The sequence below is a fragment of the Vidua macroura genome, chromosome 1 (genome assembly GCF_024509145.1).
Source record: "Vidua macroura isolate BioBank_ID:100142 chromosome 1, ASM2450914v1, whole genome shotgun sequence".
NCBI classification, from domain to species: Eukaryota; Metazoa; Chordata; class Aves; order Passeriformes; family Viduidae; genus Vidua; species Vidua macroura.
The window spans coordinates 89,918,170-89,931,898 of record NC_071571.1 but is presented as its reverse complement, the minus strand read 5'-3'; the positions used below and the strand labels follow the sequence as shown (position 1 = coordinate 89,931,898).

Genomic DNA, 13,729 nt, shown 5'->3' with positions numbered 1-13,729 from the left:
CTAATATAATATATATAAATAAAAACAAATCAAGCACCACAGATGGTCTTTAATGACACAATTTACATTACAAAGCAGAATTGGATGTTTACGGACCTGGCAAAGGATTGAAAAAGACTGCTTTACCTTCAAACTGCCACTAAAAAAAGCCTCCATTTCCATAGATGTGTCCCAATGCACTACCTTTTCTGTAATGAGTGCTAGAAGATCTAATCAGAGACAGGTGCCTACTGAAACACAAATCCACATCTAGTGGTTCCTTCAGATAGCAAAACTCACCTCAGTAATTTCCCTTTTTGCAGAGAGCAAGCCAACTTTAAGTCCCTCTTGAACTTTTAAACTAGAGTTTAAATGAGACTTGGGAGAGGTATAGTTGTTAATGTTGACCACCTGCCTGAATGCTTCACTTAGCTATGAAGTAGATCATACAGCACACGTGTCAACAAGCCTTGTGATCAGTGGTGTCAAAGGCTGACAATACATCTAATAATAGCCAGCACAGGCACCTCCATATTCAGCACTCATTACTAGGAGTCAATTATCCACCATCTATTCAAGGGCCTTTTGAAGTCCTTCTTGTGTTACTTGAAAATGAAATTACACCAGGTCAGGTCAGTTGAAATGGTTGCATTTCTTGTTGGCTGAAGTCCACATCTCCTTTTTTTTTTTTTTTTTTGGCTGTATGTCAATGCTAGCTGCAAACTTTTAGTAAAGCTGCAGTGGGATCAGTCAGTTTTATCCAGCTTTGGCACCAGTGACTCTACACAGAATTTCTCTAAGCTCAAGCGTTTAAGGGCAACTGCCCCTTGAGTGCCCTGTTACAGCCCCAGTTTTCAGACTGCTGAGGTCTGCCATAAACCTCAGTGAGATGGGAAGTTCAGAACCCTAACATCTGAGCTCCAGAACAGGGAGCACCGAGTGAGCGTCCTCAGAAGTGCTTTCACCCGGCTGTCATCCAGCTTTCTTCTAACCTTTTCCATTTCAGCATCCTCCTTCTGATATCAACTCCACATATCCTCTGCTTTTCTCTTCTTACCCATTTAGATTACAAAACTGGCTTTTCCTTTCAGCTACCTATAAGCTGATCTGACATCACTGTCAGAAATTCATACTCCACATGGAAAAGCATCACAATTATAAGCTTTAATATTTCTTTGATGAAGAAAACAATCCTGAGAGATGAACTGCTTTGTTAGGACATGTACCTGGAAATATCTTTAAGTAATCATTCCATCAGGAGCGAAGAAGGATTTCAATTAAATAAAGAAACTATGCAGCTGAGTGGTGATATTCTATCATTGAACACAGAGGTATGTGCCCAATCCATGCATGTTGAAGAAAACATGATGTCAGAAAAGGTTAGGATGGCCAGCTGAAGCAAATCTGGTGCAATTTTACTCTGTCACTCATCTAGGTGATCTAAGGTGACCACTGCTCAATGTCCCCTCCTGTAGGCATGGCTAACAGACCCAATGCTTTTCTGTGCAAGGGATGGAGAAATCTCTTGGGGACACATACTAAGAGGTAAGTTAGGGTAAAGATAGAGATGTCACAATAAAGGTCCAGAAAGAGAAATGCTCAGAAACCTCAGAGCCTCTCCATGACACCAAACAATGTCTTGCTGTGCCTCATGGTCAAGGCCATTTTGCTGTGATTAGCTGAGAAGCAGTTAAATCAACACCTTGGAAATTAAGTAATAAATTTTGGGTTGATCATCTCTTTTGTGTTCCTTACAGATAGGAAGGATCAAGAATATTAGTGGTAACATTTGGAGGTATTTTATGTCCTGTTCTTTTGTCCCCTAAGAAAGTTTAAGACTGAGTCTTAGATGGGTGGATGTTGGTTCAGTTAAGAATACATTTATATTGAAAAACAAAGCACAACCTACATTTACAGTAAGAAAAGTTGCTCCACAAAGCTGTGAGAAAGTAAAACAGCAAGACCTCATTGGGGAGCTCATTTTAGAGAAAGCACAGCAGGATGTGCAGCCACAGTAAAATAATATTCAAAAAATCTGACCTAGATAACAGTATTTCTTAGTGACTAGAATTCATTAAAAACAACAGATTAAAAATGTACTGCACAGGATTCTTTGAAGCCTGAGTGTCACACTCAGATAAAATAACTGAACTTATGTAAAAATGAAAGCAACTTTTTTTTTCAACCCTTAACAGAAAAATAACAACAAAGAAAGCTATGAGTTCTGCTATTAAGAAGAAGTTAATAATAAGTCAGAATACAAAAAAGAGCTCTGACTTTGTAGGATTTTATATAAGTGAACACTATCCTTGGCTATGAGTGAAGGCGACAAGCTCACAGAACTAAGTGCTGTGGGATACCAAATAGAAAAGCAGAACTCAGTATAAGTTTCAAAGCTTCCATACCATAAACCAAAAGCATTTCCACATCATTTTAGTGAAAAAATATGATTATTAAGTTATGCTGTCTCATGGTAGCAGTGTATCAGAATGTATTAGGAAACATCCTTTCCTACTTCCCTGCTTCTCCTTGAGTGCTACAGTAAAAATCCTTAGAAAAGGAAACTTGGGTGTGTCCCCTCACAGGGAATAAAGGAAAATCAAACCCTTTAGTCCTTGAGAAAGCTTCTGAGTTGTGCTGAATAAAGCCCCAGGTTACTGCTCCATTTCGGGAAGGTACTTCAATGCTTCTGGACTCAAAGTCAAGCATGTGCTTAAGCACTATACTAATGCCGAAATGCCTTTCCACATGAAGCCTATATTAACCTTGCAAGTGGAGATGGCTTACTTTAAATGCTTTACTTTTGTATAAGCATGAATAAGGATGAGATTTATGGGCTTACAGATTATTTTTTTCTGTAAAAATAACATGATGCATCGCAAAATACCTTATAGTGTAAATTCAAAACTTTAGATGCCTGCAGAAAGTCCTCTGGAAATCTGAAAGATACTCTCCCAAACCAACAAAAACAATAATCAAATCTCTAGTTCACAATTTGCTAAAAAAGGGGAAGAATTACAGAACCAAAACATGCCTTCATGCTTACCACATTTGACAAGTTTGACAGTTTCTTAAAAATTACTTCAGAAGCACCTTTGAATTGTACAACTCCTTTACAGCTATTCACTGCATGGTTAGTCATTTGTCATATAAGAGTATTTACTTTTGCCCTGAATCAGTTACAGGAGTGAAACGAAGATATTTTCTCTTATAAAACACTAAAACAATGTAGGTAAATGAGCTCCATATTTGTTGTTATTTATTTACGACTTGTATTTAATATAAGCTTTCTAATTAACCATCAAGATTTTCTAAACAAACCCATTAAAGGAGCTCAATAAGAAAATGACTACAGTTACCAGCTAATAGAGGGCTCCTTCATTCCCTAAAGATAGCACAGCACTGGTCAACCATGCTGCAGGAAAGGAATGGGTCACTGCAACTTCTCCAGTCGGGACCCTAAGCCCTCTGTGAAGCAATTCCTACTGGATTTAACAGCGGTGACCGAAAAGGTTGCTGGCCCTCCCATCCTATTCCCATACCACTCCACTGCCACAGTTAAATCTGATGAGTTAGAGACTCCAAGTTCCCCGCCACCTCAGCTCACGGCTGCCTCAATACCAAATAAAACCTGAAGGTGAATCACACATCCCTCAAGCTGGGAGCTGCAGTGGCTAGAGAGCAGGCACACTACTTTTTGCTATTTTTACCTCAAGGATAAGAAATTCCAACAGAGGCAGGGCAAAGTAGATGGCAGTAACTTCTTAAGCTGCTTCAGTCTGAATCAATGGAGCTCTTCAATCACAGTCCACAGAGCAAAACCCAGCCTAGCTCCCCATCTGCTCCACAGAAGTCATCTACAATAGGATTTGCTAAAGTATAGTGGGATTTGCTTTCTTTTATTGGCCAAATCTGACAAATCTCTGGAATTAAACTTTTTATAACTCAATTTCACCAAGCAGATGAAACTTCGTGGACAGACAGTTCTGCTCAGTAAAGCAGCAACGTGGATGGCTTTGGATCTTGGGCAAATTTGCAGAACTATCAGAATGAAATCTGACTTAAAGAATTTTGTGTGAGTTTTGTAACTGTACTCTTGCATTTTAGAGCTACTATTTTGAGGCCTCACAGACTGTTATCTTGCAGGGCCAGCAATCTAGAGAAAAACTTGGTATTTTGGAATGAGTGCTCTTCCACCTGGGATTTATGCAGATTGTCCCAAAAGTCCTAACACAACTGGCACCTGTTCAAATGTCTCTAGTGACAGCTACTCCCTGGCAGTCATCAGCAAAATCTCCCTAGAATTTCTGTTCTTACCATCCAGAACAACTCATTATTTCACTGTGTTCAGACTTTAAGCCTACATGTTAGGTAAAATTGCTACAAGGTCCTCCTGTTGCTTCAAAAATCTCTGGCAGCAGCCTTTTGCTGGATGCTGATTTACTGTGTTTGGTATCTGGCATTTCTGCATTGTTTCCATCATCTGGAAGTTCAAAACATGGTTAACAGGCTGGATGGCTAACACAGGCTATGCTGCTTTCCTAATGTCAGAGTGCACGCTGCCTTCATCCCTCTGCCCAAGAGTGGAAAGGTAACGTTGCTCCCAGTTTTTACCTAATTTCTTTCTACTCCAGAAGCTCTGAATAAAACCTGTTCCAAATAATTTTCCTGTTTTACTGTTCATTCAGAATCATGATGCTTTTTCCTGGATGTATTTTTCTCCCATTTCCACTGTACAGTACAGAAAAAATCATTCCTCCCTACCCGATGTTCCAAATAACTGATTTGGGCTCTACATTAACCTTTGCAGCTAAAACTGTCTAAACTATTGAATGCTTAATAAGGAAGTTTCTTCTTTCATGCATGAATCTGAGGTTTCTGTTTTTAGACTCGAGCTCCAGAAAAGAGCACACACAGCTTGCTGTTTCTTTCTAATTATTTACTTCATTTCACTTGAGGCACTTTTGTGAGGAACACTTCAGTATGAGTTGGGATCTTCAAAGCTAATTTACAGGTGAAACAAAAACACTAGAAGATGGACAACTGCAATATTCTATGACACTCCAAGTAAATGGAATTATATTAGGTAAGGATAGTGCCACTTCAGCTCCGGAACAGGAGTGAGCTTGTTCTTTGGGAAAGTGTATCTGATCTCTAATACACTAGGGGCAAATCAGGAGCAACGTCAGGACATTGGATGGAATGGATTTACATCAGTGACAGAGGAGAAGATGACTGGTTTTATAGAACATACTTGAAAAATTGAAGCAGCCTCTAGGTCTCCTCTCCCCAGCCCTCAGCCCCCCAGGATGTAATTCAGGAGGAAAACAAACAAACCAAAACTATGACTCTCACCCGCATCTTTTGTTTTTCCAAAGATTTTGTTCTGGTCCTAACACATAATTTATTTTCACACTAAGATCAGCAAACACATAGCGAAACATCATCTGTATTTCCCTGAATTCTCCTTTGTTTTTTCCATAGGAAAGTCTGTCCTTAAAAGACTGCCCAAAATCTGTACTTAGGCTGTGACTAAGTATTGCTTTGGATCATGCAACCCCAAATTCAGTAAAGCAGTTAAATTTATATTTTGGTTTTTAATGCTCAGCTAAATACTCACCTATACGTATGGATCTCACTGAAATCAGATGGATTTAAACACATACTTTTCCACAAGAGAAACAGACTTAAGCATTATGTTCAACAGCTCTTTGGAGATGGGACTTAAGCAAGTCAAGGCAAGTAACACATTAAATCAATAAGTACTGCTCTCTGCTTCTGTGCTAGCACAATAATTAAGATGTGGCTGCAGAAGTGGCAAATCATACTCTGTACCCCACAAAAAATATAAGTTAATGTAATTGAAGTACTTCAGACATATTGTTGGTTGTACCACGCTCCTGACCCTGTCTTTTGGGATTATTTTGTCTGATTTACTTCACCAGGAACAGATGAGTCCCAATTTCCACATGAAGAATTGCTCCCGTAATTGGGAGAGAACAGATTTTCAAGTTCAGATAAGGTAAAATTAATGTGCCAAAATGCAGGTAACTCACCTGAGGATGAGCCCCCTCAGACTACTGTCATAAATCATCATTACTTCAGTCCCTACTCCAGACACTGGAAGAGGCTGTCGTTTAAGCCATTGTCTGAAACACAATTTTGGTGACTGTAAAATCTCGTCTGATCCACAAGTATAAATTCAAATTAGCCACAGTGACTGACGGTTGTATTGCTCTCAAAATCCTTTATATTGAAAAAGTTGATGTATGTAGAATTTACCATCAGAAATAATATCTTAAATTAAAATCTCATTGCAGATGGAGACTGGTAAATGACTTTCAAATGATTTTAGAAAAGCTCTTTTGCATTTACTAAAGCAATGAGTTTTAATACCCACATCTCAGGCTTGAAAGCCCAGAAGTAGCTCTTTAGCAAGGTAGAGGAGCAAGTGGAGATCAAGTAATAGACACATTTATAGCTTAATTCTGTGCTGATCATCACACGACGATCTCCACGTACATGTATGTACATACACAGATTTTTAACTTTATAGTGTGTATACTTTATGAGGACATTAAAGATACATACATGAATTATTCATAACAATATTAAAATTGAACCAGGGTGTGCACCAAATTAATGGAGTTTCCAATTATACAAATCTTAGTTCTTCTTCCAAAAAAAAGTTGCAAAAAGGACTTACCATTTCCTTTTAATCTTATGTTTTAAATTAAAAATATACTGAGAGATACCTTAATCAAAACACAAAAAAGCACCAGTTTAACTGGTAAAATATAAAACATTTTATTTTATAAAAATACTGGTCTCTGCTTTGCTTGTGGTAGTGCTCCTCAGACTTATTACTGCAATTCTCCTGCAGTTTGGTTAAATGTCAATGCTCCAATTACTTTAATAGTCAAACTGTGTGCTATTTTCACCACAGAGTCATTCAGGCTTGTCATGTTTGACAAATCCAGTAATTGAGATGAACTCTTGGAGAATACTGACATGTAACCAGTCATTTCCTACTGCAGAACATTGACCTCTGCAGCACAAATCACAGAGGATTTATTCAGCAGCTTGAAAAAACAAACAGGCTTGTTAAGTTTAAGATCATAATTTAATACATCTCCATTCATTTCCTTGTTTATTCACTTTCTGTTCCACTGGGGTGGGAATTAAAACATTAGGAGAACTTTCAATAAGCAGAAAAAAGGACTACATTAAATATTCTGAAAAACTATTGTGAATTAAAAATGGCCCAGTAGATTATTAGAGGCTGAGTGCGCTGTCAAACGGCTTCAAATCCCCCCTCAGTGCTCCCTGCCTCCAAGCAGCTGCACCCCACCCCGGCTTCAGTTCATTAACAGAAGAAAGTATTATACTAATTACATAAAGTATTTATCAACAGTGATAATTTCAGTCGTTCCAGTATATTAACCCTTGCTGGGGCCTTTTTATTTTTACTTTACCTCCCTCACGAGGTGCTGCAGCTGGTGTGTAAAAATGCACTGAAACCTCAGGACTCTCCTGATTCACCTTGGATTCACTGAACCAAGCACAAGGAGTGCAAAACCTACTAAGTGTGCACTTGCTGGGCTGGCAGGTCCTTGGGTGATGCCTCTGAGACAACCATCAGTGTTTGACAGGTCTGAACAGACACAAGCACATCACATTTGTATTGAAAAAACAAGTATTTTGCAATGACAGCTTGTTGCAAAGGTAAAATGCAACAAAGGTCTGGGATGAGGATGCAACCTAGTTCAAATGCAATTCTGAAGCTTCCCTATGATCTACATCAACTGGGGACCTGATGCTATTTTTGTTATGAACGACACTACAGACCTTAGTACCAGAATTCAGCCTTTCTTTGGATGAAGCACTATTTCATATCATGAAATTAACTCCCACTCAAAGCAATATAACCCCAAAAAGAAGGAATTGCGATCAACAGCAAATGATGGATAGAAATATAAGAAGAAATAATTGACACAGACAATACTGGCTTCTGAGAAATGACCTTTGCAGTTGACAAAATTAAACATCCCTTTGAATGCTTCTGACTGCCTTCATCAGAGACAGGGGCTGGTCTAGGACATACATTAGCAAACCAGGCTTATAAGAAACCTTGCTTCATGTCCCCTCTCCCAAAGACTTTTCGCTTGCTCTTTGTCAAGTGAATTCATTTATTTTACAAGCTGATAGATTGTTCTTCCCTAGAGTCTTTTAAAGAAATGTATTAAATATCACAGGTCACTTAGCTTCTGCAGGGGATAAAGACCTCTTACATACTAAAGACATAAAGACATATATAATTTTTTTAATGCATTCTAATTCACAAGCAAGTGTATGGCAACCACCAAGATGAAAGGACATCAGAAAACATCTGAGAAGGCAGAACTAAGAGCAAAACAAAATATCCTTAGTAGGAAAAGAAAAGCTAGAAATTACTTGTGCAAAATTCTATTTTCAGGAAAAAGAAAGTGTTCAAAATCCCAATAAAATGGGAAAGTGAACAACTAAGCAGTTCTACTCTGATTAGATTACTATATATTTATTTCCATACTGTTTCTTTCCAGTATAATTTTTTCCATTAGGTGTGCAGTGCCCAACTGAGAGACAGAAACCAGGAACCTACTACAAGGCTACTTGGAACATCTGGTAGTGTACAAAGCCTTGGAGCTAGGGAGCAACAACAATGCTCCCCCCTCAATGCTGAGGTGATGTAACCCACATCAAAGGAAGGCACTTAACTGTCCCTTCAGCTGGGCACTGCAGATTCCAGCCTTTTCCACGGGAATGCACAAGATCTTCTCAGAAGATGGTGGTTGGTTACTCACACATCATGCACTCGAACAGAAATCAGCCTGTGGTACAGGGCACAGCTGACTGAAGCAATTCAGTGCATTTGCCTTGAGGAGTCTGACTCAGAGAGCAGTGGGAGGACTGGCTCTCAGTACCAGTCCTTTCCAGTCACACAATCCTCCCTATCTCCACTGGTCACGCACACTGTGCCCATCTTTAGTCAGGAGTGCATTTGCCGATATCATGAATTAACTTTCTGTCTCTTTGTGTGACACAAATCCAGTTGAGCCTTGTAACAAGGAACAATCAGCACCAGGAAGGTCACAGGGAAGACCAGGTGCTCTTCCAAGGTCCTGCAAGCTGGATAGCAGCGTTCCCTGAAGGCACCACAGTCTCTTGCACCATCTGCATGCGACTGCAGCTGCCAAAGGGGTTCCCCTAAGCACCAAAGCACTACAGAGTCTTGATCCACAGAGCACCTGTCGGCACCACCACAGTGCAGAGAGGACAACTCCTTGAGTTAGCTACGAGCACTTATGGATAAAGTGCATTAGGAGGCAGGAGGGTTGCTACCTCTTCAAGGCAGTGCCACAAAGCCTGAAGAACAGCACATGTGCAACACAGTGGTCAGTGCCCTGCCCTCCACTCCACCACACAAAAGCTCTCCACCCACCTCACCAACCGAGGGAAAACAGGCCACCTCCCATCTGCCAATGTGTGCTGGGCATTCATGTACTTTTAGATTTATTTACTTCCTTCTTCCCCATCCACCTGCCAGTACATGACCATATTACATCACTACTCCAGAAAACCTCATACCCCATGCTCCTGAGCTGATGAAGCTTTTCCTTCCAGATATATCAGCCTAGCTACTCATGCTCCATGGCTTCACCACCTCCAGCAACACTGGGGCTCTGGCAGATATCATTTGCCTTTCTGTCAGTGTGGAGAAAAGCAACGTGCCGACTGAGCACACCAAAAATTGGAAGTCTGCATTAGGCTGCAGGCAGAGCTTGAGATGTTGGTTATTGTGTATGAAGTTATGAACACGCATCAGACAGCTGCTCAGCCCAGCTTTGGGAAATGGGGGATAAGGTATTCTCCTGTCACAAGATGCAGTAAATCCAAGTCTCATTCCCCTTCCTTCTCCAGTAACTTTGGGCCTGGTCTGATGTATTCAGGTGACTGTCCCTCTTCCTGAACCTTTTTGCTATAGATACAGAGTAGATTCTCACTGCTGTACAAAAAAAGCCAGGATCCCACACTTTTCATGATGACAACGAACTGTAGACCACAACAGGGAGCAAATTTTTCAAACAAACTGGAACATGATGACCTTCAGGATATGATTAAGGAAAGATGATCCTTCTGACAGAGGGGCTGCACTGGATGTCCTTTTGAGGTGCCTTGTAGCATTCTTTCCTATGACACTGCTTGCAAAGCCCTATTTATTGGACAGCATTTGTGGCACAGCTTGCATTCCTAGGCATTACACTCAGTATTACTGGCCTGTTAATTTGTTATTTACATAAGGTTATCTATCTCATCTGGTCACTAACACACAATTCAGATTATTTTCCATGACTATTTAAAATTTTATTCACAGGTAAACAGGGCCAAAAAGCGACACTTATTAGCTGGTGGTTAATAAATGAGGAAGTGTCTGAGACATGCTTCCCAACATTTCACTTACGTTGCCATAAAAAAAACAGGGCCAAAAAGCCAAAAAGCGACACTTATTAGCTGGTGGTTAATAAATGAGGAAGTGTCTGAGACATGCTTCCCAACATTTCACTTACGTTGCCATAAAAAGCAACCTACTGTACAGGAGATGGTTGCTAATGATTATATAAAAAACATGCTACAGAAATCTTACATGATTTTTTTCCCTGCATAAGCATCTGCTGCTTCATGAAGTTTGTCTATTCTTTTAATAATCAGTATTTCTCAAGGAACATTTTAAGGCCTCAGAGATGGTCAAAGCCAGGTTTTGCTGACTGATTCAAAATCAGCCGTATCTCTTCTGACAGTCTGAAAACAGATTATAACATCCTATTTGGGTTTTTTTGAGGCCACATCCTTCTCTGCAATCAAAGTCCCAGTGAGTCAGATGTTTGAACACCTAGTCTGAAAAAAAGACTTTGCTCTTGCAAAAAGAGGCAACAGTGAGGGTGAAGAGAAAACATTATCTAGGATTTAAAATTGGGAAGGCAGGCGATTCAGAGGAGCAAAAATGCATAGGAATGAATAAGGAGGGTTGTGGCTTATGCCTTCCAAAGCTGCTACTTTGCAGGGTGGCCTGCATGACAGGTAGGTAGGTTTGCTGAATTTCAGAAGACACCAAGATGGAAGGAGAAGAAAATATTATTTGCAATATATATTTAGGGATATATTTTCAATGCTGTAACTCTTTGGGGACAAATACAAGACAGACATCTTGCTGTTTGGTGGAAGAAAAAAGACTCTATTAGGAGTTTTTGCCCAAAGCTGAAACAATTTAAGGAAGTAACAACAGCCTACATCAATAATTAGATCAACAAGGGGCAATGAAATGCAAGTTTATTTACAGACAAGAAAACAAATGCATGTTGTGCGCTATTGATCATATTCAAATGTTTAACTACACTGTATTTAAAGTGTGATTTTTTCCCAGTTACAAAGTAACACACCTTTTCTAAAAAAAAAAAAAAAAAAAAAAAGTGGATTTTTCAGAATATTTTAGGTTAATTCATAGGGTGGGATTTCTTTTTGTTGTTTTTTGTTTTTTTAATTCACAGATAGCTGACTCTATGCTGTCTTATAAAAAAAATTTAAAAATACCCTAACATATTCTAAGTGAAATGGTTACATCTATAAAGCATATAATAAATTGGTATTAATAATACCTAATAAAGGACTTGTTAACACATCTGGAATCAAAAGCCAAAGGGCCCAATATTCCCCGAACAATAATATATTCCTATAAGTCACAGTAACCATTTCAGTCTCAGAAAGAAATCATTTTGATTATGTTCTGAATACATTAGCTCATGTTAATATAAGTGATTTTACTATTCCTTTTACATTTACATTACCAACAACTGTACTAAGTTCTTTACAGAACAGCTGAAATCCTTGCCTTGGCAGGCTGGCGGTCTTCAGAGAGAAGAGTGAGAGTGGAAAGAGAGCAGGAACACTGCACACACATTACTGAGCACATCTGTGTGCAATGCTATTACAAAGTGTGTTTTCCTGAAGTGCCACTCGCAGCCTCACATGGAGGAAGGTCTGTTCACACCAGGCTGCAGCCCACAAATTACAGGTAAAAGGGAAGATCCTTTAGGAATCCTTTAGTCCTAACAGAATACAAAGGGCACCATGAGTGATTCCTCGCATGAGCATGGCAAACTGAGATGAAACACTCCCATTTACCTATAATGCTGCTCTCACAAACTTAGGGATATAGAGGATAATAAAAGAACATAAAGCAGTCAGGGCTTGGTGATACTAAATGAGATCTTTTAATCATATTTGCTTTATGTGGCTCTGGTAGCTATGACGCTTTCGGCAAAATCTTGTTTGAGTTGCTAGAGCATAATATCAAAGCCCAGACTGAGATTTTTTTTCATTTATTCTGAGAATTTATACCATTTGGCCCATTCTAAGACAATACATCCTATGGCCATAAAATTTGTGGTTATTATAAAGAATTTTTAACATATAAACATGCATAGATAATTGTAATATGGAATCTATTTTTTTATAAGTACACTTGTATATAATTTATATAGTTTGTAATATATTTAGTGTACATTTATACAGTATGCTGTACTATGCCCTTTTTCCTTAGTACATTGGAAAACTCTTTGTACTGGCTAAACAACAAGAAACAATAGAAGATGTTACTAATTTATTATGCATCTTGGGCTTGCTATGTAACTACTTTTTCTTCCCTTTTACATAAATTTAATTAAAGTGAGAGTGCCACACAATTCTAAAAGTGGAAAACCTGAACAATGAACTGTACAAATAGATGTACTGTACCATGACAATCTAACATCTAACCTCAATATCATAAAAGCATTTTAAAGATTTGATCTGCATATTTATCTGTTCCCCTTTCAATCTGGAAAAGTGGAGTGGCTGTTGAAAATATGCTGTTAATTGTTCTCAAACATCTGTTGAATAACTCTTCAGAAAATATGAAATCAAAAGGGTACCTTTAATAGACAGCTTCTTTTTTATATCTGCCTCATATACACATTCATAAGTGTATATTACATATACCAGCCCCTAAAAACTAATAGGAAACTTCAAATTACTTTGAGTAGAAACTAAATTTCATTCCTAAAGGCATGAACTTGCAAATACTGCCTACACTGAAAATGAACATAAAAGTTTCCAAATGAGAAGGAAAAAAAGAAAAAATTCTTCACACAATAAAAATAAATAATAAGGTGCAAAAACATATGCACGCACACACAGACAGAGGAAGCCTGTCTATAGTAAGAAATTATTTAGACTAATGTTTCTGGTTGGTTTTCATCCCATCAGAACCCTATCAACAAAATTATAACCATGTATTACAGACTGCCTACTTACTGTTAACACACACTTAGTCCTGCCAAGGCCAGTTCTACAGCAAACATTATCAGTGTGCAAACCACAAATGAACAAAATTACCATCTGCACAGTGAAGAACAGAATTGCAAACATAATTATATCTCTTACATGTAGTAAGTACACAGTTGTTTAAAATTTGGACTTACAGCCTGTTTTTCAAATAATGGCTTCAGTCTGTTTCCAAGTCACCAAGCTAATGGCTGTAATAAGTAGCTATACCTCTTAATAAGAGAATGTCACAATAAGCATAGTGCATCTATCTATCTATCTAAGCTTTTTTGGCCATGTTATTATGGTTTATGAGCAGTTTTACCACCCATATGTTATGCTGTCATGTTCT

General features: G+C 38.6%; 1 protein-coding gene across 12 annotated transcripts in view; it reads right to left on the bottom strand.

Annotated features, from left to right (window-relative positions):
* The window catches only part of LOC128803471 (poly(rC)-binding protein 3-like), a 501,238-nt gene that overhangs the window by 92,505 nt on the left and 395,004 nt on the right, over positions 1 to 13,729 (bottom strand). Inside the window, exon 5 of one of the 12 annotated variants that reach the window (XM_053970495.1) lies at positions 6,036 to 6,128. The exons of the other annotated variants lie outside the window; for them this stretch is intronic. The gene's annotated coding sequence lies outside the window, so the exon portion shown is untranslated. The remainder of the gene's footprint in view (positions 1 to 6,035; positions 6,129 to 13,729) is intronic. 12 annotated transcript variants of the gene reach the window in all.